This window comes from Bos indicus, chromosome 6 (genome assembly GCF_029378745.1).
Source record: "Bos indicus isolate NIAB-ARS_2022 breed Sahiwal x Tharparkar chromosome 6, NIAB-ARS_B.indTharparkar_mat_pri_1.0, whole genome shotgun sequence".
NCBI lineage: Eukaryota > Metazoa > Chordata > Mammalia > Artiodactyla > Bovidae > Bos > Bos indicus.
This window is the reverse complement of record NC_091765.1, coordinates 37,965,579-37,991,153: the sequence shown is the minus strand read 5'-3', so window position 1 is coordinate 37,991,153 and position 25,575 is coordinate 37,965,579. Positions and strand designations below refer to the sequence as shown.

The window sequence follows — 25,575 nt, the reverse complement described above, 5'->3', positions numbered from 1 at the left end:
GATGTGGTACATATACCCAGCCATAAAAAAAAATGAAATAATGCCATTTGCAGCAACATGGATGGCCTAGAGATGAAGGTGAAGTCAGTCAGACAGAGAAACACACCATGTGATATCACTTATATGATCATAAATGATATCCATATGGTATGTGAAATCTAAAATACAGATGGACTTACAAAACAAAAACAGACTCATAGACATAGAAAACAAACTTATGGCTACCGAAGGGGATAATTTGGGAGTATGAGATTAACAGATGCATACTACCATAAATAACCAACGAGGACTTACTGTGTAGCACAGAGAGTTATATTCAATATCTTGTAATAAAACTTTGAAAGTGAAAGTTGCTCAGTCGTGTCCGACTCTTTGCAACCCCATGGACTGCATAGTCCATGGAATTTTCCAGGCCAGAATACTGGAGTGGGTAGCCTTTCCCTTCTCCAGGGGATTTTCCCAGCCCAGGGATTGAACCCAGGTCTCCGTCATTGAGGGCGGATTCTTTACCAGCTGAGCCACAAGGGAAGCCCAAGAATACTGGAGTGGGTAGCCTATCCCTTCTCCAGTGGATCTTCCCAACCCAGAAATTGAACAAGGGTCTCCTGCATTGCAGGCAGATTCTTTACCAACTGAGCTATGAGGGAAGCCCAATAAAACTGTAATGGAAAATAATTTTTAAAAGAATATAGATATATAACCAAATCATTTTATTATATGCCTGAAACTAACACAATATTATAAATCAACTATACTTCAGTTTTAAAAATAGGAAGAAATTTGTGGAGGATATATTGTTTAAGGAAAATAGTGAACTGGCCATTTGTTCCCTTTAGCTACAAAAATCCAACACAATGGACCATATGGCTTTGCAGTTTACTTTCATGGAGAGCAGACAGTGAAGACCGCTGTGATGGAAAAAGAAATACATGATATAAAACATAAACCCCCCATGAGGCTTTATGATACAAAGCACCTGGGAGCCTGGCTCCTGGTGACAGTTATCATTTATAAATATTAAATAAATATAATCATGAAAAAACTCATTGCTCCCAGCCAACTTCCAGCTGGGCAGCTGCCACTGTTCCTTGTCTGTTTATTGTCACCTGAACAATGAGGCCAACCTGACATCAGAACTCTCCCAAAAGCAAAATTGTTTGTGTTATTTCAAGAAGTGAGGGGTATAAACAACAGCACAACTGGGTCTTAAAAGCTACAGTGAAAAATTCCTAGCTACTCCCAAAATATGCCCTGAACTATAAATAGCTACATATATTTTATGTATGTATACATAATGTTTCTTTTTTTATTGTGTTTGTGATGTGAGCCATTTAATACAAACCCATTTGTTTATGATTCATCAGACCTTTCCCACTCCAGTACTCTTGCCTGGAAAATCCCATGGATGGAGGAGCCTGGTCCATGGGGTTGCTAAGAGTCGGACACGACTGAGCGACTTCACTTTCACTTTTCACTTTCATGCATTGGAGGAGGAAATGGCAACCCACTCCAGTGTTCTTGCCTGGAGAATCCCAGGGACGGCGGGGCCTGGTGGGCTGCCATCTACGGGGTCGCACAGAGTCGGACACGACTGAAGCGACTTAGCAGCAGCAGACCTTTCTCATGGACACAGACTTTGTGCAAGACATAATTCAAGGTACAGGAAATACAAAAGTGAGCAAGATAAATGGGTTCAGTTCAGTTCAGTCGCTCAGTCGTGTCTGACTCTTTGCAACCCTGTGAATTGCAGCACGCCAGGCCTCCCTGTCCATCACCAACTCCCGGAGTTCACTCAAACTCATGTCCATTGAGTCTGTGATGCCATCCAGCCATCTCATCCTCTGTCGTCCCCTTTTCCTCCTGCCCCCAATCCCTCCCAGCATAAGAGTCTTTTCCAATGAGTCAACTCTTCACATGAGGTGGCCAAAGTATTGGAGTTTCAGCTTTAGCATCATTCCTTCCAAAGAACACCCAGGACTGATCTCTTTTAGAGTGGACTGGTTGGATCTCCTTGCAGTCCAAGGGACTCTCAAGAGTCTTCTCCAACACCACAGTTCAAAAGCATCAATTCTTCAGTGCTCAGCTTTCTTCACAGTCCAACTCTCACATCCATACATGACCACAGGAAAAACCATAGCCTTGACTAGACGAACCTTTGTTGGCAAAGTAATGTCTCTGCTTTTGAATATGCTATCTAGGTTGGTCATAACTTTTCTTCCAAGGAGTAAGCGTCTTTTAATTTCATGGCTGCAGTCACCATCTGCAGTGATTTTGGAGCCCAGAAAAATAAAGTCTGACACTGTTTCCACTGTTTCCCCATCTATTTCCCATGAAGTGATGGGACCGGATGCCATGATCTTCGTTTTCTGCATGTTGAGATTTAAGCCAACTTTTTCACTCTCCTGTTTTACTTTCATCAAGAGGCTCTTCACTTTCTGCCATAAGGGTGGTGTCATCTGCATATCTGAGGTTATAGATAAATGGGTTATTTATTAGTTAATTTATTTATTTGGCTACCTTGGATCTCAGCTAGCTGTGGCATGTGGAATCCTCGTTGCCTTGTGAAGGATCTTTCATTGCAGCCGACAGTCTCTAGTTGTGGCTTGTGGGAGACAGACTTTTCATTAGTTAGCATTAGGTTCAGCTACATATATAACAGAAAAATCCAAACAAATGAGAAGTTTTCCCTCCCTTACATAGAAAAGAACCAGAGGTACAAAGTCACAGGTTGGGATGGAAGAGTCATGCTGTCTCAAGTCAGGCTTTTGTATCTTTCCACTCTGCCTTGCCAGCTGCAAAGTTTTTTCCTCAACATCAACTTCTGGTCCAAGATGACTGCTGGAGCTCCAGCCATGACAGTCCTTTTCCACGCTGCTGGGAGGAGAAGGACAAAGATATGTGCAGCCCCTCACATTTAAGGAGGCTTTCTGGAAACCTACATAATACTATTTCTAACATTTCATTAAGTACCACTTAGCCATGTGGCCACAAACAACTGCACAAGGGTCTGGAAAATAGAGTAAATTAGCAGGATATCAGCTAAAAATTAAGATTCTTGGGATCAACAAATTGTCAAGCAGGACACCATGCTCTGGTTATCAATGCTCAGGGAGGACCCCGATTATTACTACATGGAGGAATAGCAGAGATCATCCCTGTGCCACCCACAGGGAGTAGAAGTCCAAATGCTTCTTCCCATAGCATCTTGGTGTCTGAGTTGCCAAGGAAAACACAACATTGTCAAGCATCGAATGAATCAACCCTTTACTCACATTGAGAAGAAAGAGAAAGATCAGTGCCAGCGGTGCATACTAGTTCCTCTGCTGGCAGATGCCCATGCAACGACCCAGGGTGATTGTGCTGTAGCAGAAGGACCCCTCCTACACGCTTCAGGAGTCTGAAATACCGAAATCCGGGCTCATGCCTCAGGGCCATTGACCTACATACCTCCCCAGAACAAAGGAGTACACGCTGAGCCTGAGACAGGCCAAGATATTCCTGCACAAGCTGATAAGCCCATGCAGGCTGTGTGGATTCCTTATCTCTAGGTAAGGGAGGGTTCCAGGCCAATAGGCCCATTCTTATGTGGCCTAGCAGTGGCTGAAAGACTACATGCAGGAGACTGCATTTCCTAGTACAAATAGTGGTCTCTGATACAGAACGTAGTGTGGAATGCTAAGGTTGAGTAACTTCCCCAAAGTCACACAGCTCTTAGGTAGTGGATCCAGGCCATGAACTTAGGTAGTTCGGCCCTGGTGTCCACATACTTAACTCCTGTGCTCTATAAGAAAGGGCTCGATGCTAAGGGACTCCCCATCCACATGGACAGATCCTATGGGGGAACAGAGAAGGAAGGAAAAGAAAGGACTGTAAATTTTAAAATCTGTATCTCTTTTCTCTCTTCATACCGGAAGAGAACTATTCAGTTCAGTTCAGTTCAGTTGCTCAGTCCTGTCCAACTCTTTGCGACCCCATGAATCGCAGCACGCCAGGCCTCCCTGTCCATCACCATCTCCCGGAGTTCACTCAAACTCACGTCCATCAAGTCAGTGATGCCATCCAGCCATCTCATCCTCTGTCGTCCCCTCTTACTCCTGCCCCCAATCCCTCCCAGCATCAGGGTCTTTTCCAATAGGTCAACTCTTCTCATGAGGTGGCCAAAGTACTGGAGTTTCAGCCTCAGCATCATTCCTTCCAAAGAACACCCAGGGCTGATCTCCTTTAGAGTGGACTGGTTGGATCCCCTTGCAGTCCACAGGACTCTCAAGAGTCTTCTCCAACACCACAGTTCAAAAGCATCAATTTTTTGGCGCTCAGCTTTCTTCACAGTCCAACTCTCACATCCATACATGACTACTGGAAAAACCATAGCCTTGACTAGACGGACCTTTGTTGGCAAAGTAATGTCTCTGCTTTTCAATATGCTGTCTAGGTTGGTCATAACTTTTCTTCCAAGGAGTAAGCGTCTTTTAATTTCATGGCTGCAATCACCATCTGCAGTGATTTTGGAGCCCCCAAAAATAAAGTCTGACACTGTTTCCACTGTTTCCCCATCTATTTCCCATGAAGTGATGGGACCAGATGCCATGATCTTCGTTTTCTGAATGTTGAGCTTTAAGCGAACTTTTGCATTCTCCACTTTCACTTTTATCAAGAGGCTTTTTAGTTCCTTTTCACTTTCTTCCGTAAGGGTGGTGTCATCTGCATATCTGAGGTTATTGATATTTCTTGGCATTCTAGGAATCAGTGAACTAAAATGGACCGGAATGGGTGAATTTAACTCAGATGACCATTATATCTACTACTGCAGGCAGGAATCCCGTAGAAGAAATGGAGTAGCCATCATGGTCAACAAAAGAGTCCGAAATGCAGTACTTGGATGCAATTTCAAAAATGACAGAATGATCTCTGTTCGTTTCCAAGGCAAACCATTCAATATCACAGTAATCCAAGTCCATGCCCCTACCAGTAATGCTGAAGAAGCTGAAGTTGAACAGTTCTATGAAGACCTACAAGACCTTTTAGATAACACCCCAAAAAGGAGTCCATTTCATTATAGGGGACTGCAATGCAAAAGTAGGAAGTCAAGAAACACCTGGAGTAACAGGCAAATTTGGCCTTGGAATACAGAATGAAGCAGGGCAAAGGCTAATAGAGTTTTGCCAAGAAAATGCACTGGTCATAACAAACACCCTCTTCCAACAACACAAGAGAAGACTCTACACATGGACATCACCAGATAGTCAACCCCGAAATCAGATTGATTATATTCTTTGCAGCCAAAGATGGAGAAACTCTATACAGTCAACAAAAACAAGACCGGGAGCTGACTGTGGCTCAGATCAGGAGTTCCTTATTGCCAAATTCAGACTTAAATTGAAGAAAGTAGGGAAAACCACTAGACCATTCAGGTATGACCTAAATCAAATCCCTTATGATTATACAGTAGAAGTAAGAAATAGATTTAAGGGACTAGATCTGATAGGTAGAGTGCCTGATGAACTATGGACGGAGGTTCGTGACATTGTATAGGAGACAGGGATCAAGACCATCCCCATGGAAAAGAAATGCAAAAAAGCAAAATGGCTGTCTGGGGAGGCCTTACAAATAGCTGTGAAAAGAAGAGAAGCAAAAAACAAAGGAGAAAAGGAAAGATATAAACATCTGAATGCAGAGTTCCAAAGAATAGCAAGGAGAGATAAGAAAGCCTTCCTCAGTGATCAATGCAAAGAAATAGAGGAAAACAACAGAATGGGAAAGACTAGAGATCTCTTCAAGAAAATTAGAGATACCAAGGGAACATTTCATTCAAGAGAACTATTAGGCGAGGATAACTCACAGCATCACCTTAGTGCCTCCGGACTCAGTACATATTTCTTGAATGAATGAATTCCCCGCAGTGGCCCTGGAGGAGCTCTTGGAAGGCAGATGACATTGGATCTAGAGCTTCGTGTTGAGGAGAATTTCACCAGGGAGAGCATGGCAGGAAAGGCGTGCCAGCCAGATGGAGGAGCTTGAACAAAACCAGAAAGTTTTGCAAGTGTGTGGCTTGTGCAGGGAACAGTGTGTACCCCAGTTGTCACTGGAGCTTGTGGTCCTCAGGGGTGGTGGCAGGATTTGATACTGGATTGTTCTGAGCCTTGAATGTCATGCCAAGGAGCATAGTTTTATCCAGGGGGCTATGAGGAGCCCCATCGGGTAGTGTGGGAAGAAGCTGTATTCAGTTTATTGACTCCTGGAGGGCAGGGAGCTGGGCAGCAGGGAGACAGAGCTGGGATAATGAGGACCTGGCGGCTGAGAGTAGGAAGCCCAGCACAAGGAGGGATGGACATGAAGACTTCCTGGAGATCGGGCTGTTCAGTCTTCATGTCCTGGAGGAAGAGAAAAGGGCCAAAGAGGACTCCTGGGTTCCCAACTGAAGAGGACTGCATTGTGGCATCCAGGGGAGGTCTGGATGGGAGGTAGCAAGGGGAAGGGGATGAGTTCGCTGTGGGACACACCATGTTGAGATGCCTGCATTACCTTCCCCAAGATGATTACCTCCTAATTGTCTCCCTGCTGTCACCCTGGTCCTCCCACAGCTGATTCACAACCCAGAAGCCAGAATGATCCTCTTTAAGTCAGGCTTCTTTCCTGCTCACACCTACCAGTGGCTCTCATCCCTGGGTAAAAGCCAAAGTCCTTGACTCTGCAACCCAGGCCTCCCCAGACTAACTTCTGTTACTGCCCCTTGCTCACTCCACTCAACCCCACTGGCCTCAGGACCCTCGCTTTGGTCTAGAACCCTTCACCCAGATGTCTGCCTGGCTAACCTCCCACCTCCTTTTTGTCTTTGCTCAAATGCCACCTTCTCAATTAGGCCAACCTGAACTGTCTTATTTCAAACAATGGTACCCTCTGTCCCTATACTCCTCATCTCCCTTTCCTGGTCTGCTTTTTCATTTTCCATTGTACTTACAACCTTCTAACTAACCATAATGAACTCATTTATTATATCTATTGTCTATTGTTGATCTCTCTGCCCCCTCCTCCCTCGCCCTGCTACTAGAATCCAACTCCAAGAAGGCAGCAATCTTTATATGTCATATCCCCTGATACATCCCAGGAACCTTGAAGGGTGCCTGGCACATAATGAGATCTCAGTGAGGACAACCTGTCAGATTTATGAACACTGTGGAAATGTGTTGGTGTCAGAAATGGTGGTCTTCTACTCTGAACAGAGGTGGGGACTGTGGAGACAGAATCTGATATTCACCCTGGGGTGCTGGTGGAGAGGATTTGAGATTTCTCTGTCTGGAGGGGAGGACTTCCACCCAAGGTATCAAGGAAGGGATGTCAATTTGGGGAGAGACCCACCAGAAGTCAAGAAGCCATCCCCAGAGTCAGTCCAGCCTGGGGCCAAATGGTGTGAGTACTTGAATACTAGTTCTGCATGGGAAATTCAGGCTCCCTGCCTTCATTCAGAGCACGGTGCTTTTCAGGCTCAGGGCTATATGTTGCTGTGGAAAGAACTAGGATTGAGTCAAACAAATTTGGGTTCATGGCCCACTAACTGTGGGACAAATTATTTGACCTCTTTGTTTCTCAGTTTACTTTTCTGTAAAAGGAGAATAATACTGCCTTTATAGCCTTATTAATGTTACTATTATTATCATTATTCAAAGAGGTTATCAAGTGCCCACATTTTATATAGGCACCATTCCTGGCATGGAGTAAGCACTTAAAATGTTAATTCTAAGGATGTTGATGATGATGATTACAATACAAGGACCTAGATATTTGTTGTTGCTAGACGGGTACATTTAACTCATTCTCCTACTCATATCTCTGCATTTGTCTCTGTGACTGAATCATTCTTTTCCAGTACTTAACTGGCTTTTTCCATGTGATGGAAAACAAGGGCGTAGGTCACTCTGAATTAACATCCTTCCAACCCTCAGACCCAACAGGCAAGAGAGATTCTTTCCTACCCCAATTGAATAAAACCCTTGGAAGCACCCTGCTTGGCCTGGCTTGGATCCTGTGACCAGCCTGTCCTAATCACTTGGTCAGAAGAATGGGGTTCTATCAACAGCCAGCCAAGGATACCTTCTCACCACTTTTGGTCAGGGGTGAGAGTCTTTCACAGATTGTAGGTCAGATATTACATTTTTCTGGAAAAGTAAAGTAGTCATATCCTGTCATAATGTCATTTTTCATCACTTCATGGTTGTTTTTTTATGTACTTGTTGCTAAATTGTGAGTTTCCTGGGGCAGGAAACTTCAGTGTGGTCGCTTCAGTGTGTCGCTCTGCTCCTTCATGATGCCTGATGAAGGGAAGGGCTTCTGTAAATGGAAGTTGTTGAACTGAAGCTGAATGTGAGCTAGATCAGAGAGTAACAGAGTCTGTAGATAACACCTGAGGAGACAGAAGTGGGGTTTCCTGGGAGTCTCATGGGCTCCAAATTTAGGGTCTTCTGAGACCCATTATCTTTCTCATGAGGGACTTTGAGATTCAGTGAAAGGAACACTGAAAATCAAGAGATTAAAGCCCACTTGTGACTCTTCTACACAAACTGTGTGACCATGTAGAAATCAGCAGACTCCTGGGGCCAATGTTGTCTTATTTATAAAATGAGAAAGATGGTCTTGGTGGTATTTTGTTTACAGTCTTAAAATTCTGTGAATATACTCATCTTGCTTTTTGATATTTTATTGATTCCTTTGAATCTTTGTTCAACATGTGAGTAGTGTCACAATCTGGTATCATTTTTAAAGGTCATTGTATTTATCTTGCACCACTTAAAAATTCAACAGTAACCTTTTCAATTTAAACTGAGGGAAGACTCAATTTAGAGAAAAGAGCATTGGACTGAAAATCAGGACACAAGCCCTAGTTTCCATTCTGCCCTAATGGGATGAAGGATATTGGGAAAACTGCTTAAAATCTTTGAGCCTTGGCCTCCTCATTTGTATTTATAACACAGCCGGTGTAGATTTGGTAAAAGGCAAGATCGGACTTTAACTTTCTAAGGTACTAACACAGGGGAAACAGCCTGTCTCTCTTTTTTCCGGTTAGTAAGACAACCAGCTATGCTTTAGCTAAGCGCATGGCAGCCCAGCCAGAGACTTCATCTCCCTACCTTCCTTGTGGCTCTGAGATAAAGAGTAGGCCTATGGGCGCTGAGAGAAGTGGTATATACATCTTCCAGTTTATCCCCAGCCTAAGCACAGTTTGCTCACCCTGGACCTCTTCTATCTGGGCCCCAAATTGAGCCCAGATAATGGAAGCTACAGGTTGATGCAGGTTGGGGATGGCAGAGTTGAGAGGTAATAAACCAGAACCTTCCCCCCAGTTCTAACCACCACTGGCCTAGGGACTGTTTTGAGAAAGAGAAAAATAAATTTCCACTTTATTTAATCTTCTGTGTTTTGGGGAGTCTTTTGTAGCAACTTAGCCTGCACCTTATCAATCACAGAACTATGGTTCCCTTTCACTTAGTTGGCACTATGATTTTCTTTAAATGGCTTACACAGTGGTTGAGAACATAGGCTCTAGAATAAGAATGGAACAGAATCAATGTTGGTTTGGTTGTTCTTCAACCCCAGAACCTCAAGAATGTTACCTAATATTCCATGCCTTCGTTTGACAATATGTATAGTCAGGCAACATTGAAACTTACCTGCTGGGATTATTGTGAGGATCAGATGAGAGGAAGGTATAGAAAGCCATGACCTCAGTGTTGGCATCTTGTAAACCTTCAAAAAATATTCATTCCTATTAAAATTATCAGTATTATCTGGATCATCCTTACTGCTCTTCACCAACATCATGTATTTATATGCTTTTAAAACTGGCTCTCTCAACATCCTAGACTTTGGAAACCCAGTCAGAACAGTCACCCAACCTGAACTGAGCACTCTAGGACTCTATATATCTGTTTGACACAGGATGAATTTAGTACCATGCATGAGTGTGTGTCCCAAAGACACCTGCTGCCTTTGCATTTAGTCTGCTTGTAGTGTCAGCTGCAGGGTGAGCATGGTGTTTGCTGAACCCATGGTTTTGCATGTTCAGCATCCTCTCAGGACCCAGAGCACCTGAAGTGAGATAAATGAGAGGTTGAGTTGAGGGTGGTTTCTTTTTCTCGTCATCCTTACATGTGTTTTTTTGATTATTAAAAAATGCCAATGACAAGGATCTAAGGAAGAAGCTTTAAACATTACCGTTCATGTGAAAATCTTTTCTTCTTAATCAAGTATGATATTGAATGTAGAAAAGCCACGTGGTTAATTGGTTCATATAGTTTGGGGATTTAAAAAAAGTACTTTAAAATTTTACTTTTCAGTTCAGTTCAGTCACTCAGTCATATCTGACTCTTTGCAACCTCATGGACTGCAGCATGCCAGGCTTTCCTGTCCATCACCAACTCCCATAGCTTGCTCAAACTCATGTCCATTGAGTCGGTAATGCCATCCAACTATCTCATCCTCTGTTGTCCCCTTATCCTCCCACCTTCAATCTTTCCCAGCATTGGGGTCTTTTCCAATGAGTTGGTTCTTCACATCAGGTGGCCAAAGTATTGGAGCTTCAGCTTCAGCATCAGTCCTTTCAATGAACATTCGGGACTGATTTCCTGAGATTGACTGATTTGATCTCCTTGATGTCCAAGGGACTGTCAAGAGTCTTTTCCAGTACCACAATTCAAAAACATCAATTCTTTGATGCTCCTTTTCTTTGATCATTTTAATTAGCCAAATAATACAAACTTTGTAGGAAATTAGGAAATGAAAATAAGCAAAAGTTTTAATAATTAAAATCCCCTATGGTTCCACCACCTAGAAATAATTATACTAGAATGCTGAGATGCTTTCTAGTCATAAGTCAGCATTTCCCCCTTAGCTGTCCAGGACAGCATTCGCCCCCTATGCCTACACATCTGGCCCAAACTCTCTCCCCAGAATTCTTCCTCACTGTCCCCTGTCCTCCTACCCAGCAAAACCTGTGTGCACTGACTGTGAGATAAAAGGAGCTGCAAACCCTGAGCCCTCCAAGCATTTATTCTCCTGTACTTTTGACACTAAACTCACAGTGTCAAAACCTAAAGAACTCCTGGCCCAGGGACTTCACTGGTAGCCCAGTGGTTGAGAATCTACCTGCCAGTGCAGGGAATATGGGTTCCATCTCTGGTCTGGGAAGATCCCACATGCTGCAGGGCAACTGAGCCCATGCGCTGCAACTCCTGAGACCACCCACCACAACAAAGATTCTGAGTGCCACAACTAAGACTCAACGCAGCCAATAATTTATTTATTTATTTGTATTTATAAGTAAAAGTTTTTATAAAAAACCTCCTGGTCCAGCATATCCCAAAATATATAATGAGGCACATCAGTTGGAATTATAATTTTTAAAAAACTTGATGACCAACTGCTGGGGTAAAGACAGCTAAACGTATACCAGAGCTGCACACACTTCAAGTTTATTCAACCTTGGACTCCCTTGTTCATGTCCATTCCCTCTGGGAAATATCAGTTTAATTTGTCTATTTCATTTACTAAGAGAAGAAACAGTTTCCTCAGAGAGATTAGAGGACTTACCTAATGTCACACTGCTTGAGAGGAACAGAACTCGGCCTTGGGACTCAGATCTATTGGCAGAAGGCCCTGTGCTTCCTCCAAGATCCCTCAGAGTCTTTGTTCTGCACCATCTTTCCATCCAGATGTTCTTCATACACCAGTGTGTGTGTACCTGCCTCTTGTCTCTTCTGTGAGATTAGGGACCAAGTCCTAATATTTTGTTCCTTCTTTTCCAGTTCCGAAGTTGATGCTCAGTGAACCATATTGAGTTTCCTCGGAAGAGTCAGAAATATCAGCTGTAGTGGACATCTGGTCTTGCTGACACAGCATCCATTCTTTTTGGTAACATAGTTCCATTTTCCTTGAGATGCTGACCATGAACCGTACTTCAGTCCTCATCCATGTGGTTAAGGCAGATAAGCACCATTCTCTTGGATCCCATATGACCTGAAATTAGTCAGTTAGTGTATTCTATTCTTTTGCCCACAGGAATCAGTGTTAGACCCATGACCCTGCCCAGGTGAATAGAGTCAACTTGAGACTCTTGTTGGAACTGTTGATAAAGAGGACTCTCTTTCTGGGAGTGTCCTAAGCTGGCAAAATGTAATCTTGATGCTACCTGTAGCTACTTTGCCAAGAACCTGGCAAGAATAAAGCCAACTCAGAGAAAAGCAAAACTGTGAGATGGAAAAAGATAGCCTCAATGACATTATTTAAGAGCCTGGAGCTATCTGTACCTGAAGCTAGCACTAGCTCTGGGTTTTTCAGGAACCTGAGCCAATAAATTGCCTTTTTCCCAGTCTAATGGATCTGGGTTTCTGTTTTTGTATCTAGAAGAGTCCTTATTAGTAAATCAGGACATTTCTAGAATTTGGTTGCTAAAACATAAAGATTTTAAAGGGAATTTCGCATGTTTTTACTGGACAAGAAGCATCAAGTCAAGACATACTGAAGGGATTATTCCATAACTCCTGGAACTTTCTTTCCTTTTTAATAGCAAAGAAAGAGTTTTCAGGAATATGTGTTACATACATTTTCTACCCCTGAGAACTGGCAGACTTTATAAGACCGGCTAAGGGAATTCAGCTAAGAGAAAGAAGACTGTCACCATTAGTGAAAACAGAGATGATTATATATTTAATTTTATTACCACAACCCAACCTGGCAACTTCTTAGATACCTCCAGTTTGTATAACTGCACAGACAGCTATTGGATTTGAACTTAGTGAAAAGAACTCTGGATTCATGGTCTGACACATATTAGGTGCTCACTAAATATGTATTACTTTTGCTATTTTCTGACTTTATCACTTAGGGGCAGTAAAAATCACAAAACTGCATTTTTTATCAGTTGGATGGGAATATTAATTGCTTGCTTTCTTCCAAGACAGTCCTGTTTAATTTCTATAGCACATAACACATCTGAATGGTATACCCCCTTTGTCGTATGGACTTTTTCATTCATTTTTCGCATCACTTATTCATTCATTTATCCTCTATTGAACTTTAGACCAGGGATTCTGCAAGGTGGTGAGGATACAGTGGTGTATAACAGTCCCTGTTAGCTTATTTCAACAATCTTTCACAGAGGACCCACTGTGTGCCTGCTGGTTGCCTAGTCCGGTGTTTGGCATCTGGACACAAAGTTGTGTGTAAGTCATGACTCTGTCCCTAGAAGCCAGCAGGCTCCACAGTGGAGAGTCCCCCACAGCCTATGTCCTACCCTCAGGAACAGTGGGGCAGGAAAAGGATGAGAGCCACTGTGGTAGGTGATGAGGAGCCCCTGAGGAGTATTAAGCAGGAATGTAGTTAGTTCTTGGACTGGGAAAGAACACTATAGTGAGGCAAGGGATGAAAGAGGGCTCTAAAGTAGAGTAATCGCATAAAGGTGATTTGGAGGAAACGATTCCAGAAATTTTTAGGCAGTATGGAGAGCAGGCATGCCTTCAGCTTGACCAAAGGCAAATGCTCTTACAATTCTGATGTGGTTATTTCCAGGAGAGGTTTATTCAAGGCTGAGTTCAAGAGCGCATTTCTGAAAGCAGACAGTGGCCGCACCCAGCATGGCCTGTGGCTACCTGTCTCCTGGATCGAAGCCTCAGGCAGCACTGGGCACACTTCATTACATCCACAGCAGCAACAAGACGGCCTTAAACTTCCCCCTCATGGAACCAAGGTCCTTAATGGAAAAGACAACACATATACCACAGCCGAGCTGCTCAGACCAAAATAGGCCAGCCAGGAGGAGGCAGCGCCACCAAAACTCAGATCCCAGGAGGGAGGCCTCAGCACTTCCACTTCCTTGTTAGAATGTTTCTCCTCCCAGGGCTTGTGTCTCAGTTTTAGACACATGTGGATTAACTGATGTGGAACAGTTTGATGGTACAGCCTTATCCTCCAAAAAAAAAAAAAAAAAAAAAAGAGTTTTTTCTGATTATGTTAATAATTGAAGTGCACACTCATATAGAAAACTGGGGACTACACAAACCTGAAACTATCACAACATTATTAATTGGCCTTTGACTGTGTGGATCACAATAAACTGTGGAAAATTCTGAAAGAGATGGGAATACCAGACCACCTGATCTGCCTCTTGAGAAATTTGTATGCAGGTCAGGAAGCAATAGTTAGAACTGGACATGGAACAACAGACTGGTTCCAAATAGGAAAAGGAGTTCGTCAAGGCTGTATATTGTCACCCTGTTTATTTAACTTATATGCAGAGTACATCATGAGAAACGCTGGACTGGAAGAAACACAAGCTGGAATCAAGATTGCCAGGAGAAATATCAATAACCTCAGATATGCAGATGACACCACCCTTATGGCAGAAAGTGAAGAGGAACTCAAAAGCCTCTTGATGAAAGTGAAAGTGGAGAGTGAAAAAGTTGGCTTAAAGCTCAACATTCAGAAAACGAAGATCATGGCATCCAGATCCATCACTTCATGGGAAATAGATGGGGAAACAGTGGAAACAGTCTCAGACTTTATTTTTCTGGGCTCCAAAATCACTGCAGATGGTGACTGCAGCCATGAAATTAAAAGATGCTTACTCCTTGGAAGGAAAGTTATGACCAACCTAGATAGCATATTCAAAAGCAGAGACATTACTTTGCCAACAAAGGTTCATCCAGTCAAGGCTATGGTTTTTCCTGTGGTCATGTATGGATGTGAGAGTTGGACTGTGAAGAAGGCTGAGTGCCGAAGAATTGATGCTTTTGAACTGTGGTGTTGGAGAAGACTCTTGAGAGTCCTTTGGACTGCAGGGAGATCCAACCAGTCCATTCTGAAGGAGATCAGCCCTGAGATTTCTTTGGAAGTAATGATGCTAAAGCTGAAACTCCAGTACTTTGGCCACCTCATGCAAAGAGTTGAGTCATTGGAAAAGACTCTGATGCTGGGAGGGATTGGGGGCAAGAGGAGAAGGGGACAACAGAGGATGAGATGGCTGGATGGCATCACTGACTCTATGGACGTGAGTTTGAGTGAACTCCGGGAGTTGGTGATGGACAGGGAGGCCTGGCGTGCTGCGATTCATGGGGTCGCAAAGAGTCGGACACGACTGAGCGACTGATCTGATCTGATCTGATATCCCAATATAAAATAAAAAGTTTTTTAAAAAGTCACTCAAACTACCACAAGGGCACAACTCTTTCTGTCTGAGTCTACCTGTGTGTCTATCCACACACACTGTACTCTTGTTTCCTTCTAATAAAGGAGAAAAGTGGATACCCTTCACTATTACCATTCAGAGATAACCTTGGTCATGTTTTTAATACATTCTTGATCTTTTTCTTTGTTGATGTGTGTGTTTGATTTTGGAACCATGTTGCATCCTCACTTTTACATCCTTTTTATTTTAATTTAGAGTAATGTAGTCCTGACATTGGGGGGTCCCTGACATGGGAGGCTGGCAAGGGCTCTGTTCTCCCGAAAATACTCTCCATAGTACCAGTCGGAGACAAAAGATGCTCTGGTTACTTACTCAACATTGTGTTTGATGCCAAACACTGGACCAGGCAACCAGCAGGCACACAGTGGGTCCTCTGTGAAAGATTGTTGAAATAAACTAGCAGGAACTTGACCCAAGGTGGCCCTTCTGTTTCTGGTGTGCAAACACTTGTGCAGCATGCACCCATCACCCATAAATTGAGAATAAAACTCCCCATTGCTGTACTCAATGCCACGTGCTGCCAGAACACAGAAATTCAGCCATGACTGCAAGGACAATTTGCAAAGCTGACCCACATGTAGTAAATGAATCTGTGGGTTTTGATGTGGTATTTGGACAAGACTATGTCACTTGAAACATATTGTTTGTCTGAGGATTATGTAGATGGTACAATAAATGGATTGGAAAATGTTTAAAGAGATTATCCCATACACACACAGAGAACAGTGGAGAAAATAAGAATCCCCTTTAGAATGCACATTCAATATATTTATTTTTCATTCTGTGGGATTTACCTTGTAAAAATGCTTTGTGAACTGTAAAGTGCTGTGTAAACTAACATTAGCACTCAGTGTGGTATCGTTTGTATGGAACAAATGGATATGTGTGTCCATATAGATGCGCACAGAAAACCTGCGTTCAGAGTTTATAAATATTGTAATAATTTATAAGTTGTTATAAATTTACATTTATAATATGTAATCTAAAGCAGGCAAACTTGAAGAGCTGCTCTTTCTGCTATAAAGTTCACATGATTTTGTTTCTTTCTGTGGTTATAGATTTTGATGCTCTTATTTGGATTACCTCTCTGTTAAAAATATTTCATGTGAGAGATATTAAGATTTCTTTGTATTGATTTTTAAATACTTTTTTGTATTGATTTTGTTCCCAAAAGAAGTATTGCAATACATATGCATAACTATTGACTAGGTTGAATAACCAAGGGCACTAACCCTAGTCTTTGCATTCTAAGAAACTGTAAACAGTCATTCAAGCTTCAAAATATGGATCCTTTCCAGGTCCCTCATCTTTTTGTTTGATTGTTTGTTTTAAGCTTTTCTTTTAAAAAAATTTTATTGGAGTATAGTTGATTCGCAGTATTGTATTAGTTTCAGGTATACAGCAAAATGAATTGGTTATACATATATCCACTCTTTTTTTAAATTCTTTTCTTATGCAGGTCCCTCAGCTTATGCAGGTGGTGAAACTCCCTGGAAAGCAGACAGACTTATATCTGTGAGTGTTGGCCTCCGTCAGTAAGAGCAGGAGCTCTCATTAAGGGAGAGTCTCTCAGTAAGAGCATCCTGGAGAGACTGTCCTTACCTATCAGCTAAGTCTCAGTCTAAATTGGCTTGGGAGAAAGTTGAGCTTCCATTATTCAGAAGCTTATGCCTCACAGCTCAATGCCATGTGCAGCCAATTGCCTACAGCTCTCTGATCAGTAATGGTGAGATTTTAATCAGTGTTTTGGACTCCATCTAGAAATACATTCCAAGTCCATTTGCCTGCAGGTGCCCAGCCTTGTTTAGGACCTGTTTTAATCCATTTCCATAAAGGAAGGAACATCAACCACATGACCTCTGCTCTTCTCAGGAGTTTCAGCACCCACATGCAGGACTTCCTTCTTAAGATTTAGCTAATCCTCTTTCTGACTTTGTGTCAGGGAAGTTGGGGCTCCTTTGTGTGCAGGGACATGAGTCAATGACCCTTGCCCTATCCATGTTCTGGCATGCTGTGCTTCTGAGGTGGGATGGCCTGGACACACCCCTAGTCATGCCAGCTGGAGAATCCTCTGGACTTTTTCCTCTCTCCCATCCCACACCTAGTGAGTCAATGGCCCTGCCACTGTTCCTCATTGGCAGCTCTTGATCCACACCCCTTTCCCCTGCTCTAATTCCAGCCTTTACCCCAACTCATTCCCCTGTTCTCCCTGCCCCTAATCACATCTGGACTCCAAACTGAAGCCAAGGCAGTGGTCCCCAAACGTATGAAATAGGGAATGTCTTAGTCAAGCTTCTCCAGAGGGACAAGACCAATAGGATATATAGAGAGAAAGAGACTTCTTATGAGAAATTGTCTCACATGATTTTGGAAACTTAAAAGTCCCAAATATACCATCTGCAAATTGGAGATCCTTGGGTGCTGGTGGTGCAAATCCAGTCCGAATCTAAAGGCCTGAGAACCAGGGAAACCAATGGTGTAAATCCTAATCTGAGGACAAGAGAAGACTTGCATTCCATCTCAAGCTGTCAGAGAGTGAATTTTCCCTAACCCAGCCTTTGTTCTATCCAGGCCTCCACTGGATACTGAAGAAGGCCCACCCACACTGGGGAGGGCAGTCTGCCTTACTCAGTCGACAGATTCAAATGTTAACCTCATCTAGAAACACAGACACACCCAGAATAATATTTAACCAGATATCTCAGCCCCTCGTGGCCCAGTCGGGCTGACATGTAAAATTAACCATTACAGAGAGTTTTATTCCCTGTAGTTTCAGAAAGGCAGAATCTTGTAAGAAAATCTTCCTACATGGCACAGAAGCCACAGTTCCTTCAAGTATGCACCCATTTGCTTTTAGAGCCCAAGGCCCTGAGCAACCAGATGTTAAAAAGGCAGGTCCTGGCTTCTCCCTGCCCCAGACCTGCCACATCTCTGGGCAAGGTATGGGAGTCTCATGACCACATGCAGACTACATGCTATGTATTCTATGTACTACATGCTGCTTGCTATGTAAACAGGATAAAGTCCAAACTCCTTCACATGGATGGTGGACTCTTGAGTGTCTGACCTCTGCCCACCTGTCTAGCACTGGGTCATGGTGTTCCCCCTTTCCTGCCAATGTCCCTCACCAGGCTCTGGCCAGGAGGACTCCCACTGCATACCTCCTCCCAGTCCCCCCGATTTCATGTCTTTGTGCTACTTCTTGGTCCTGACACTCCCCCCACCTGTATGTTCTTCCTCTTTCTCTTCACTTGGCTGATACTTGCTCATATTTTCAAACCCAACTCAAGAATCCTCTGCATCTGATACCTCTGTGCTAGGATAAATAAATATTTCATTCATTCAACAAATAGTTACAGAGGCCTTTCCACATGTCAGGCACTATTCTGGGATCTAGTAGAGGACACAACAGACAAAAGAACATACCTGCACATAACACTTATTCTCAAGAGGAAGACCAATAAGCAAATTTAAAAAAAACATGTAAAATATATGATATGTCAGATAAAGGTGACATGAAGAAAAATAAAGCAGGATGAGGTATGGGGAGAGCACTGATTTGGGGAGTAATCAAAGCAGGTCTCACTGATGAGGTGGCAAATGAGCAGAAACCCAAAGGAGAACAGTTGTCCCAGAAGAAGCAACAATATCCACGGAGATACAGTGAGTGAGTGTGATTGCATAATTGAGGCATGGCAAGGATGTCCATGTGGTTGTAGTGAAGGGAGTGAGAAAGAGAAGAGGATGACGTGAGCTCAGAAAGGTCGTGAGAAGCCAGAACACGTAACCTTCCTTTTGGCTGTTGTAAGGCTCTGACTTGTCCTGCGTGGTTAATCATCAGAAGGTTTGGAACAGTGGGGAGACATGATTTGACTGACTTTTAACAGACCTTAGATGGCAAAGTAGAAACAAGGGTCGAGGTCATTGTAATGGTTCAAGTGAGATGTATTCATGACTCAAATTAAGGGTAGGATGGGATGGTGAGAAATGGCAAGATTCAGGATTAGATGTTGGAATGGCTTTGGAATGTCAGAGACAGATTTGGGACACAGATAGCTGTAAACTTTTTATTCTGGTAAAATATAAATAACATAGAACTTGTCATTTTTAAGTGTAAAGTTCAGTGATGTTAAATACATTCACCTTGTTGTGCAGCCATCACCACCGTCTGTCTCGAGAACTTTTTCATCTTCCCAAATGAAAACTCTGTACTCATTAAACACTAGCTCCCTAGTACCCTCTTCTTGCAGCCCCTGGCAAACAGCCTTCTGCTTTCTATCTCTGTGAATTTTACTACTCTAGGTACCTCATATAAGTGGAATCATATACCATATCTGTCCATTTGTGACTGGCTTATCTGACTTAGCTTAATATCTTTAAGGTTCATCCATGTGGTTGCATGTGTCAGAATCTTTCTCTTCTTAAAGCTGAGTAATATATCATTGCAGGTATATATCACATTTTGTTTATCCATTTACCTATCAATGGGCACTTGGGTTGTTTCCACATTTTGGCTAGTGTTAATAATGCTGTGAACGTGGGTGTACAAGTATCTATTCAAGTTCCCGTTTTCAATTATTTTGAAATTGAAATTCCAAAATGGAATAGCTGGATCACATGGTAATTCTGTGTTTAATTTTTTGAGGAAACCACCACACCATTTTCCATAGCAGTTGCACTATTTTATGTTCCCACTCACAATACAGCTGCAATTTCTCCACATCCTCATCACTTATTTTTTGTTTTTTGATGATGATCATCCTAATGGGCATGAAGTGGTGTTTCATTGCAGTTTTGATTTGTATTTTCCAAATAATTAGTAATGTTCAGCTTCCTTTCACATGTTTATTAATAGACTCCAAACTTTGACCTAAGCAGCTGAAAGAAGGGGTTGCCATGGAGCAAGATGGGGATTAATGTACAAAGAGCAAGTTTTGAAGGAAAAATCTCCAGAATTAAATTTGAGGTACATATTAGGTAATGGGGATATTGATAAGCAACAGGACATAAATCTGACATTCAGGTGACAGGTCCAGCCTAGACATATAAATTTGACAGTCACTAACCAAAAGAGCGTACATAAAATCATGAGATTGAATGAGATCTCAAGAAAATGTTTGTAGAGGAGAGAAAGTCTGAGGCCTAAGTTCTGGGGCCCTTTTATTTGAAGGATGGGAGATGAGGAAGAACTTGCCAATCAGATGAGAAGCACCATGCTGAGCATGTAGTAAATGCTGTAAAAATACTTAATGAAAGAATATCACCAGTTTTTTTATAAACAAATTTATTTTTCTGTTTCTTTTAATTTGGGGATCCAAAAGGATTTGGGTTTCAATCCTAGCATCTGTACTTTTAAGCATTATTTTATTTATTTTATTATTTATTTTTAGCATTGTCTTGGCAATAATAATGGGGTTCCCCAGTGGCTCAGACAGTAAAGAATCTGCCTGCAATGTAGGAGACCTGGGTTTGATCCCTGGGTTGGGAAGATCCTCTGGAGAAGGGAATGACAATCCACTCCAGTATTCTTGCCTGGAGAATTTCAAGGACAGAAGCACCTGGCGAGCTACAGTTCATGGGTTTGCAAAAAGTCGGACATGACTGAGCGAGTACACTTCGCAATAATAGTAAAAATAATGACAGAATTTCTTGATGTTTACTTTGTGCTAGGAATGCTGCTAAGGGTATTAGATTCAGTGTGTCATTTTAATCTCCAAATAAGTCTATGAAATAGGCATTTCTCTCCCAAGTGACAGAGAATCAGAGAAGTTCAGTAATGCCCTCAAGGTTACAGAGTTAGAGAGAGGTAGAGCTACAGGTCCAGCAGAATCCAAAGCCTCCTTTTAAGCACCATGCTTTTATAAACCCTAGATGTTAAATTAACCCCGCCCAATGTCAGTTTCCTCATCTGTAAAATAAGAAGTATGAGAATGTCCACTTTGTAAAACTGTTAAATTTATTGACAAATAATGTATCTATTACCTGACCCAGAGAAGGTTATATTCTGAGGGCACTTGATAAGTATTATTTCCTGTTTTCCTTTTCCATTTTACTTCTGACTCCTGCTGCCAGACTCAATGGAGACTTTCCATAGGATCTGATGCTCAGAATTCATTAATTATAGCTTTGTTAAACCTACAGTGCGTGCATGTGTGCATGCTCAGTTGCTCAGTTATGTCTGACTCTTTGTGACCCCATGAACAGTAACCCACCAGGCTCCTCTGTCCATGGAATTTTCAACCTTTAAGACCTTAACAGGTCCACTGCAAACATTGTCTCTGAAATCAAACCATTAGCGGTGGATTTCTAAAACCCTTGGGAAGACATTGCAACTTGCTCAGTATTGCTCTTGACTGCTGAATTATTCATGTCCCTTGATGGATTCTGAAGTTGACTTCCTCCTGAGAAGGATTCACAAATGAGACTTGGGCCAGCTACTTGAAGTTTCAGTTGAGTAAGAAGGTGGTGAGTGAACAAAAGTGAGCAGGTGGCAGAGGAAGTGTTGCCAAGTGGCCTGTGAGGCACCAGGAGCAGAAGGGTGGGTATATTCAAAATCTACTCAACAATTTCAGGTGCTGAGGGTGGGGTGGGGTGGGAGGGTGGGCCAGATTATGTTTCCAAAAACAAGGAATATTTCTTTTTGAGGACATAGTGTGAGAAAGAAGAAGAAGAAGAAACATTTAATAAGTACCTATTTTGTGCCAACACATATTTAGATGTAATACTACTTGATCCTCAAAAAAAAAAAAAACAAAAAAACTGGGTCTGGGTTATCTCTCTCTTACAGGTAAGAAACTGAGGCTTCAAGAAGTGAAATAACATAAGCAATCTTAAAAAGAGTTGAGAAGTATGTCTACCAAATAGAATTAGTTTGTGAACGACAGAAAACCCAGTGCAATCCATGTGGAATCACTGCAGGGCTGGCATGGCTTTCCACTGTGTTAGAGACCCTGGCTCCTCTTATTGTCTTGCCAACCTTAGCCTGTGGTGTCCCCTTCAGCATCTGCAATGACTGCTTGGTAATAGGAGGTTCACCCCAGAAGAAATAATGACACCTCTGTTTATATTCAACTGGACAAAGCTTGGTCACTTAGCTGCTCTGAGTTACAAGGGAGGCTGAGAAATGTGGCACTGTGCCCATAGGAAAGGTATGGTTTCTATTTCTAAGGACGAAGGAGAAAAACAGATACAGGACCCACCAGTAACCTCTGCTCCTAGGTAGTTAAATCTAGGTCTCTTTCACTCCAGAGGACCCCTCCTCCACCAGTTCTACTCTACTGCCTTCCTTAAGAGAAGTGCCACTGCCCCAGAAATCCCCGTCAGGCTAAAAGTGTCCTGTGGGCAACCATGATAAGAACAGCCAGGTCCCATAGGTTCTTTTTGTGAGCCAGGCACTATGCAATGTGCAGTAGAGCACTGCCTCATTTAATCCTTCAATAACCTCATTAAGGGGTTTCCCAGGTGGTACAGTGGTAATGAACCCACTTGCCAATGCAGGAGATTCAGGAGACACGGGTTTGATCCATGGGTCGAGAAGATCCCCTAGAGCAGGACATAGCAACCACTCCAGTATTCTTGCTTGGGAAATTCCATGAACAGAGGAGCTTGGCGGGCTACAGTCCATGGTGTCACAAAAAGTCGGACATGACTGAGTGGCTGAGCAACTGACCGACTGACTGAAACTCATAAAGCAGGAACTTCATTCTCCCCATTGTACAAATGAGGAAATGGAAGCCAGCGAGATTATATAGCATACCCAAGCTCACACAGAGAGCAGCTTCTGGATCCATATGTTGTATGGCATCCACACAATGGCAAATAGGATCTACATTCAGGCAGCGCATACTCCAAAGTCTAGTCTTTTACTTGTTGTGCTTGTCTGTTTCACGTGTATTCCCATTCAGGGCATCTGCTTCTGCAAATCTCTCTTTGGAATCCTATTCCTCAGTGTAGTCACAATGCCCTATTTCATGGAATAACCTTTTCAAGGATGCTTTGTTCTTTACATGAGAAAACCCAATTTATGTTAAGATTTGACCTGGCACAGCTTGACTCCATTGAAGAGAAAAATCAGTCTTTTTTTTTTTTTAATCAGTTGGAGTATCAGGTGTGCAGAAAAGTTAACATAGCGCATCTGAGATTGCTTCTCCTTAGCTGGCCTTTTTGCAAAGTTGCTCTTGGCTGCCATCTGGGAACTTGGATTTCCAGAGGGTTTCCACCACCCACACTGATAAGAATATCTCAGCAGGCCTTAACTGTCTGCAAACAATATGACTTATGTGAGCACTTACTTTCCTTCTGGGAGTCTGAAATTTTGGTAATGCCCAAGAGAAGTTATCAACCTGACTGTGCTGTGCTTGGTCGCTCAGTAGTGTCCAGCTCTGCAACCCCATGGATTGTAGCCCACCAGTCTCCTCTGTCCATGGGGATTCTTCAGGCAAGAATACTGGAGTGGGTTGCCATGCCCTCCTCCAGTGGATCTCCCCAACCCAGGGATCGAACCCATGTCTCCCGCACTACAGGCAGATTCTTACCATCTGAGCCACCAGGGAAGCCCAAGAATACTGGAGTGGGTAGCCTATCCCTTCTCCAGTGGATCTTCCCCACCCAGTAATCAAACTGGGGTCTCCTGCATTGCAGGTGGATTCTTGACCAGCTGAGCTACCAGAGAAGCCTCTCTACCTGACTAGCCCTGAATAAAAACCTTGCTAAGTCTTCAGTAAGCTTCTTGGTAGGCACTATTTCACATGTGTTGTCACAACTCCTTGCCAGGGAAATTAAGTAAATCCTGTGTGACTCCATTTGGGAAGGATTCTTACAAGCTTTCGTCTTGTTTTTGTCAAGACTCCCCGCCATCCCCACCACTGCCAAGCTTGTTTTCTACTTGCTGATTTTGCTTTGTATCCTTTCTCTATAATTAATCATAGCCATAAGTATGACTATATGCTGAGTCCTGTGAGTTCTTCCACAGTGATGATAGCTGCTGTAACAAATAAACGTCAAGGCTTTAGATAGTTTATTTCTTGTTAGTGCAGAAATCAATACCAGCGCTCCTGGTGAGCAGGTGGCCTTCTACTCAGTCACTGAGGACCCAGGCACTTTCCATCTTGCACTCCACAATAAGTTGGCAGATGGAAAAAGGGACTGTGGAAAGGACATGCCTCCTGGTTAACCCTCCTCTTAACCCTAACCCCAACACTGGACCTGAGATGACATACATCCACCTCAGGACACATTCCACTTGTAATCACTAGTCATGTGGTCCCGTACAGATGCACGGGGACTAGGAAATGGATCTTGGCTTGGTGGCTATTTCTCTGCATCAACTCTGTGGAAAGAGAAAGCATGAGTCTTTGATGACTGGCAACAGTACCATAATAGATACTTATTATGAACCTACCCTGTGCTCAACTTCATACCAAATGCTCTGAGGCAACATGAAGAAGTTAGTTGTTCATGCCTATACAGAGGTTGACATGTTAACGGGAACTGGTCACCCCCAAGGATGAGGAGGCAAGGTTCCCCTTTTCTGGAAAGTCTTCTACTACACCATTCTTCTGTGCTTCGCTAGTAACTAGTGCTGATCACTTTCATAGCACTTAGTGTACTAAAACCCACCATAATCTTATCTGACTCTCCCACTGAAATATAATTTTGAGATCACAACTTCAGTTGACTTATTGATCAGCATGTATTTCCAGTACTCAGCACAGAAAATGGCACATCTGAGATATTGGGTAAATGCGTCAATGAATGAAAGCTCAAGCAGAATAGTGAGATGCAGTGCAGTACCGTGCTGTGAGCACGAGTTAGTCAAATCTTCTTATCCCTTGTGACCTTGCAAAACTTGCTTAATTTCTCTGAACCTCAATGGTTCATTCTTAGAATGAGGACAAAGATACCAACTTTGCAGGGTTGCCATGAGGATTTTCTGAGATCCTAAATGTGTATTCGGCACCTAGCCCTGTTTCTGTCTTGTTCCTGAAGTTACAGAGAACAGTTTTTCACCAGGGAATACGATGTTAGCTGTGGGTTTTTCATAGATGCCCTTTATTGGGATGAGGGAGTTCCCTTCTTTTTCTTGTTCAGTCAGTGTTTTTGTCAAGAGGAGGGATTGGATTTTGTCAAATGGTTTTCTTCTTTCTGTTGAGACAATCCTGTGGGTTTCAGCCTTTATGCTATTCATGTGATATCTCACATTAACTGATTTTCAGATGTTAAATCAATTTTGCACTTCTGGGATAAATCCCACTTGGTCATGGTATATAATCCTTTTTATACATTGCTGAATTCTGTTTTCTAGTGTTTTGTTGTATTTTGTTTTGGTTTGGTTTTCAGGGGTG

The 25,575-nt window shown here is 42.7% G+C and overlaps 1 protein-coding gene across 5 annotated transcripts in view; it reads left to right on the top strand.

Annotated features, from left to right (window-relative positions):
• The window catches only part of FAM184B (family with sequence similarity 184 member B), a 125,414-nt gene that overhangs the window by 37,282 nt on the left and 62,557 nt on the right, over positions 1-25,575 (top strand). The window lies entirely within an intron of this gene.